Source organism: Mchenga conophoros, linkage group LG23, assembly GCF_057382185.1.
Source record: "Mchenga conophoros isolate Kocher_MC1m ecotype Shallow Benthic linkage group LG23, M_conophoros_male_GT1.1, whole genome shotgun sequence".
In the NCBI taxonomy this organism is placed as follows: Eukaryota; Metazoa; Chordata; class Actinopteri; order Cichliformes; family Cichlidae; genus Mchenga; species Mchenga conophoros.
In genome coordinates this window covers 21,220,012-21,227,415 of record NC_140547.1, presented here as the reverse complement: position 1 = coordinate 21,227,415, position 7,404 = coordinate 21,220,012, and the positions used below count along the sequence as shown (strand labels likewise).

The following is a 7,404-nucleotide window of genomic DNA, read 5'->3' as shown; positions in this document are numbered from 1 at the left end:
GGAAGCTCTTAGGATTACTTACAGAAGTAGCACTGACTGCACCTGCATAAACTCCAGGACCTGCAGCTGCAGGTTTGAATTCTGCAAAATGTCCTGTAATTTTCTTTTTGAGAGTTAATATTTGGTGTATGGTATCTTTTTATGAAAATACAAGAGTAGAAGTGCTTTTAGCATGTGCTTCAAAGCTAAGTTTGACTGGAAACCTCAAAGCTCAATAAGTTGAATCAACAGAAATTCACTGCAGCCTATGTATTTAATGCATCACAATTTATTCCAGTCTATCTTGCAAATACATGTTTGTGCTGCAATGTCATGCATGAACACAACCTATTAGATCCTTAAGATCAAATCTATCAACGCGCTTGTATTAAAAACGTTTCTATATTTAACGATCTGCTAGAGGGTATAGGGAGCTATAGCCCTGTCCCCCAGGGCATGAAGTAGGCAAGGAGAAGATCCAGGCTCCAGATATCCAGAGGCCCCAGAGTTCCCTGTGTTAGCCCAAGGAGGACCACTGGAGGGGCATTCATGCCACCCTCCTGGGAAGAGCTGAGGAGAGCCCAGATGAGGGGTCACCGAGCAGCCACGGAGCAGAAGCCAGAGGGGGCTGCAGTGGCGTGCCCATGGGCTCTGCCGGCAGCCAGCTGTGCCAGAGTGAACCGAGCCGCAGGCTCAGAGGCCGAAGGGCTCAGGGCCCCCCCCACCCCCCGGAAGAGGCCTGATCGAGCCACGGGAGCCAGGCCCCGCCAAGCAGCCACCGGTACATACCTGAGTGCCCAGCCCCAGACACCAAGAACCACAAACGCACCGACGCCTAAGGGCATCAGCCACCAGCAGGGAGTGTGGTGAGGGGAGATAGGCCTCCATACATTTGAGGGCCTGAGATGTTCCCAGAGACGTCGAGTCTAAGACCCGACTTGACATATAGACACAGACAATCAGGCACACACAGACACAAACATGCATTCCCACCCTCATGCACACATATACAAATACTCAGCACTCACCCAACGTAAAGACAGACACAAATGGACATTGTACACACAATCACACTCCCCAAACATACTCTATACCCCAGATCCAGGTACCCCTGCCCCCAGAGGCAGAAATCACACTTAGACCCAGGAGATGATACTCTTTTCCCTGGGGTGGAGACAAGCAGACCGGCCCCGGCTCCGCAGCAGCAGGGGAGCCTCGCATCCCAGACCCCAATCGGACGGGCAACACCTCCTCCCTGCCCCTCTGCCACATTAACATAGTAATATGCACAGCTACAGGTGGTACATCTGCTTACATTGTGTTACGAAATCAGTTTTACCTCGGTTCTTTTTATTCCTCGAGCATCCAGAGATGGCACCGGACTCAGTAGTCATTTTCACAAAACCTTTATTCATCTTTACTCATCTTTACTCATCTTCATTTATCTTTACTCTTCTTCATTTATCCTCATTTAAGCATGCATCTTCGAGAAGGGAAGACTTGCCAGGCCGGTGTCCCTCTGCAAATCTTCACCCCTTTGTCTGTGAGACACAGTTTTGTAGGGGCGACCCTATCATAAAACCCCCCACGGTGTGCTGCAAACTCTGTGTCTGTGTCTATGTGCACGAGCACATGAATGCCTACATGTGCGCGTTCCCACGTGTCTATGTGAGTGCTCGTGAGTGACTGTGTGCGCATACCTGTGTGTATGTGTGTGCACATGAGTGAGTGTGCGTGTGGATGTGTGTTCATGACAGTTAAAACACTGTGGGTGTAGGTGACTCCCTAGGTCATAAAACCCATCTCCCTTCCAGACCACAGTTATCCAGTTACAAAATGTTGAGACCCCCACCCAAACATTCTCTGGGAAATTTCACTCAGCATTAACTCCTCTCTGTTTTACTTTCACAGTTCAAGTGGGGGAGGGGTCTCCTACAATCTACTCCTAAGTTCACGACACAGTGAGGCCTTTATTACTATATTGAGGGCAGTGTCAATGTCTCTACAATAGTTCTACATTCTATGTTAACACATTTCTAAACTCAAAAATAAGCTAAACACTCCTACAATTGCTAGCTGCTAATATGCTATTAGCATTATAATACCTTGAATTTAATACAAAAAGTTAAAAACAAATCTCATTAGTATTTTCCTTCAGATACCTTCAAAGTGCTTAATTCAATGGCAAACTCTGCATTCAACAAGGTAATCTGCACTTATTATTTGGTATTAACAGTTGTCATCCTATACATTGTTGTACATCTGTCACGTTTCTTTCTCCACAACATGCAGCTGCTCTCTATGAGGTTGGTTCCAAATTCACCATCAAGGAATACCAATAAACAAAAAACGACTGACACATCACTCTCAAGTGCATAGAAAGAAATAACTTTCATTCATGGTAATGGTGTCCATCTCTCTCTGTTGAAAGTTTTAAATTTCAGCCAAACCTGTGCTGCCTTACCTGTTGTGGGAGCCTACTATTTAAATAAAGTCATTGGTTAAATAAATTGGCATTCAAGTATAGTGTACAACATGCCAAAATGTGCAATACATCGAAACCATTTAGTTCAAAATTAATTCAACTATGATGAAGTGATAGTTATGGCTCTTCTCCATACAGCGGATGATAACTCGCACTTGCTGCTGATACAACACGTTCTCACTCCCAACTCGTCAAACGTGTGACGCATGGTCAGGCTCCCTCTGCTGCACTTATGGACGCACAGGGTACCCCTCTTGCGTCGGGAATTGACGTGAAGGGTCCTCCGATTGAAGAGATTGCCGCGGAAGTGCCTTTTGTCTGTATATTTAGACATTTTCCAAATCACATTGTAGTGACGTATACAGAACACAATAAATTATATAATGTAAACAACTACCTGAAAAACAGGTAGAACAATACTTTTGTATCGTTTATTGCATTTACGGAGGGAGTGATGTATGCTGGGTAATGGCACAGCTAGCTACTGGGTGACTTTATTCACCCGCTTCGGCTGTTATCAGTCCATACAATGGGCGTTATTAGCACAAATCAGTCCCATAGATATGGGCCATCTCCTGCTAGATTGTTCAGAAGGTTGTTCTCATCCATCCAGATGGAGGATCACTAACAGGAGCGTGGAAGACTCCAGAATCCACTCTGGCTGCAATCCGGTGGATATACAGTGTTTACTGGTAAGACCGTTTAAACGGACAGCATTTATAGAATGACTATTAAAAGTCAGCGAGTGTCAGTAATGTTAATGTGGTTATCTTAGTAATACACAGAGTGCTAATATAACAGCTTTAAGATGCATTTGTAGATATTATTACGCGTTTTACCGTCTTTATGGTGCTAGCTTAAAGTTACGGTGTAAACGTTAGCTTATATTGGAGTAAAGCTGTTACTGTTTAAACGATGTTAGCACAGAAATATTAGCTTCTGTCATGACTGATGAAGTTACTAGTTAATAAAGTTTCCAGTAAAGTGTTTAATCGCAGCCACAGATTGACAGCAAATATCTCGATTAGCTTCAGTGCATCTATAATAAATATGTGCAAGTTTCAGTGCTTCGTTTAAACTGTATGATACTTATACTGACCCAGGGTCAGTGTAAAATACAATCCTAGCTGTGTGAACAAAGCCTGGCTCCTTTAATCCTGCATGACAAACCTCAGGATGCAGGTTATTATTACTCTTTCCTGCTGGCACACCTGTCACACCTGAGAGTCAGCTAGAAACTTACAGTGACGTGGACATCATGCAAAGACTGCCAGACTCTGTAATACTGCAAATGATCAGTGACTCAGGTTAACACTAAACTTTAAACGGCACCTCTGTGTCTCTGTGTGCTGAACATCTAGGATTGAGTCAGGCTGCATTGACTGTGGGACTTTAATGTGTTAAAAGCAGGTTGAAGACGGCTCAGAAACATTTGAAGATTACAATTTAGCATTATGGCTGCTGGTGGTTTGTAAAGCCTCTACTCAGCTGTATTTTTGTTACTAATTTATGTTTGTTGTTGTTTAACACAGATTTCAGAAGAGCAAATATGCTTAATAGTTTAACTAGATTTCATTTGTCAGTGTGGGACTGCTGAGTCACCTGAAGAACTCGTTTCATTCATTCTCCACATGATGTTCATTTACAGAAATGTTTCACAGGAACTGATTCCTCCCAAAGGGTGAACTAGTGTGTTTCCATAGATTACCTCTGTATGAATGTACTTCTTAAATGAAGGCAAGTGTTTGTCCTTTTTTGTTCCTCAGGTACAGTACGTGATATCAAGGGCAGGCGGTCAACACTGGGGGTAGACAAGAAGCAGACGTACTTCCAAGAGGGAGCTGCAGTGAGGTCAGAGGTCAGAATCTGAAACAGCTCAGGTTTATATTTTAGAGGTTATAAAAAATCAAAATGTATTATTTAAAGAAACCTTTAAATAATAGTCATAATTATGATTATTATAAGACATATCAAACATTTAAGTGGATTTTCTGTTACACATATTGTGTTAGCCCTGCGATAAACTGGCAGCCTGTCTTTGTCCTGTATCAGCTGGGATAGGCTTCATCCTCCCGCAACCCTGAATTGGATACATTGTATTCCAATTGTGTAATCTGATCATTTACAAACTCAAGGTATCTAATCAAAATGTAAGTAATAATTATAAAATGGGAAAGCAGAAATAAGTGTGACATAAATGTAAATGTGTGAGCTGACATAGAGGACAGCTACATGTAGTCTGAAAAACCTTTGTTGTCAAGTTTGCAGGTATATCAGCACGAGACATTCTTACATAGAAGAGACATTAAAGTCTCTAACTCAGTGAAGCATTATTGGTCCCGTTTGTTTGGATAAATATAGTAAGTTGATGTATGTGCATTTATTGACACATTTTCTTAAGTGCTTATCCAGTTCAGGATCACAGTGGAGCTGCAGCTGGATATGTTCACTAAATAAACCTTACAAAAGTTAACAATAAACCTGCATCCATGTACGTTGTTGTCCACAGGATGAGAAAATCAAGCTGGAAGACTGTGGAACATGTTAATAAATGTTTGTGTGTTTATGCCTGTGTCTTTCACAGGAGGCGCTGGAAGGTTTCCCTAATAGTTCCTGGTGAATCAAAGCAGAACCATAAAGGTTGCTGGACTGCATGATGGCCTTACCCCTGAGCAGTCATCCTGTTAAAGGAGGAACCAGTTAGAAGCTGTTTTCAAAGTAGCTGATTAGATTTCATCTCAAGTAAGCAATTAACTGTTTGTTCGTTTGTTCTGCCACTTAAAGAGCATTTAAGGACGTCTTTTGAGTGTCCAGCTGAATTAATTCTACTGGCTCTCATGGTCATTTGTTATTATAGACATATTTTTCATGTTCATCCAGCTATTTAGTAAATTCTATCTTTTTAGTAATATCCGTCAGCTATAAAATGTAATATAAATATAAAAATATCTAAATATCTCCTGTCCTTTATGTTTTAATGATGTAAGTCTGTTATCGTGTTACATTAGCATTCCTCACATATCAATGAGATGCTGTACAGTACAATCCTACTGACACAGCAGAGGGATAACGACGGCTATTCAACATCGTTACACGACACATTCGAGCTGCATGACGCAGACAAAGTGACTAAATCATCTTTTTTGTGGTTTATTGTCTTCAAACCAGCAGACAAAGCTGATGGCAGAAGATGTCAGAGAAGAACTTCAGGCCGTGGACTGAAAAGGTATTTTTTTCTTGTTATCAAAAGACATTTGGAGTGGCAGCTTCTACAACTGGTTGTGCTAAAGTAAAGCTTACAGTCTAAGAAATCACAGTGTTGATATTCAGCACAAAGAGAAAAGCTCACTTGTTTGAATTTATTTACAATCATAGTTTTATAAATTCTGACTGTAAACAGCTTTACAGCTTTGATATTGTTTGACACTCGATATCAGGTGATAGTGTTTAATTTAAAGGTTTCTGTGTCCCAATGAGCCATTTACACTGATCAGTGTCAGTTTAACTGTAACACATTCATTATTTAGATTCAACAAAGAAATAACTGAACGTAAAAAATGGCAGCCCTCAGCCAGGTTTATAGAGATATATGCATGCATTATGAAATTTATGTATCCCAGATAATTGTTATTCATCTAGTCATGGCAGACCTACCTCTTCCTCCCAAGTTAACTGCAACCCAAAAGAACTAGTGGGGCTATTTACACACTCACAACCAGTGTGGGGTAAAAAGAGCCACCAAAAAGCTGTCAGCCACAGATGTGCTAGAAGAGTTAGAAACTCTACTTATGGAGAAACCTTCTAAGTCTAACAGGGAACAGGTACTCCTGCCCAAATAACATGATATAACCCCACATACAGCCCAGCCATAAAGTGAACCAAGTCATTTAGTTAAAGACAGCATGGGACCAAATGCATGTAACCAGCCTGCACCAACCTGACATTTCTTCCTCCTGAATTAAATGAATGAATGGATGAAAGTTAAATGACTACAAACCTAAAGCCACTAGTTCCCACACTGGAGCTCCCTGACACTGTGTGTTAACCGTATTTAGCTTGTATCAACAGTTGTAACAGGCTAAGCCACCTGAGACACTGCATTGAATGATTGTTCCTGTCTTAATGATTTCAGCTGACTGGTTTCAGCTCAGATGTTCTGCTTTTTCCTTTCAGTAGATCAAAGCAGCTCGTGCTCCTTCTGCTTCCAATTTAGAAGAAGAAGAAGAAGAAGGCGAAGGCTTCAGCGAAGTGGCGTTCATGGTCTCAGTGAACAGTCATGGTCACACACTGCATGTGGTTTTAAAAGCAACATGTCTGTTCACCACAACAATGGAGATGTGTAATATTAGTGCAGCTACGGTTTGTTCTTGAACATCAGTTCTGTTTTCTACTTTGATCACTTAGACCAAAAAAGTGTTGTTTTCAGATTCTTTCTTTTACATCTATAAACCACCTGTTCATTTTTTTATTACAATCAGTTTCACATAAATGTTAGTGTTTCCTTTATGATCTTTTAATGCTTACACTACACTGTACACATTAGAGACATTTCTGTTACCTGTTTCTGTTGACTCAGAGTTGTGAAATGTTCTTTTATTTGATACACAATATGAAGTTCATAATTTTCTTACAAATAAAACTCTAATGACAAACATGAACATCTGTGCTTATTTCTGAGACATGAGTTTTTGAATGTGTTCATATTTAGACAGTGTGCATCTGTCTGCTGAAACTGTGATGGTGAACCTGAGGTGATGGTCAACAGAAGGCAAATATATATCAATATAAAACAATACTGAAGTAATGTCTTTACCCTCTGCAGCGTGTGCACGCAATCACCGCTAGCTCACGTGACTGACTGTCTCCATGGTTACATCGTATATTATTAGCTATGTAAACAGCTTCCATAGATACCGTCATAGCTCTCTGCAGCTGTAACA

At 41.1% G+C, this 7,404-nt stretch overlaps 1 long non-coding RNA gene across 3 annotated transcripts; it reads left to right on the top strand.

Moving 5' to 3' along the window:
• Positions 1-2,908: 2,908 nt before the first annotated feature.
• LOC146547164 (uncharacterized) lies at positions 2,909-7,103 on the top strand. 3 transcript variants are annotated; one of them, XR_014890859.1, is made up of 5 exons: positions 2,909-3,156; positions 4,231-4,322; positions 5,049-5,206; positions 5,633-5,690; positions 6,638-7,103. It is a non-coding gene; the product is annotated as an uncharacterized LOC146547164 (long non-coding RNA). The 3 variants fall into 3 exon arrangements; XR_014890858.1 differs by lacking the exon at positions 2,909-3,156 and having other exon boundaries at positions 4,160-4,322; positions 6,641-7,103; XR_014890857.1 differs by lacking the exon at positions 2,909-3,156 and having other exon boundaries at positions 4,160-4,322.
• The last annotated feature ends 301 nt before the right edge of the window (positions 7,104-7,404 follow it).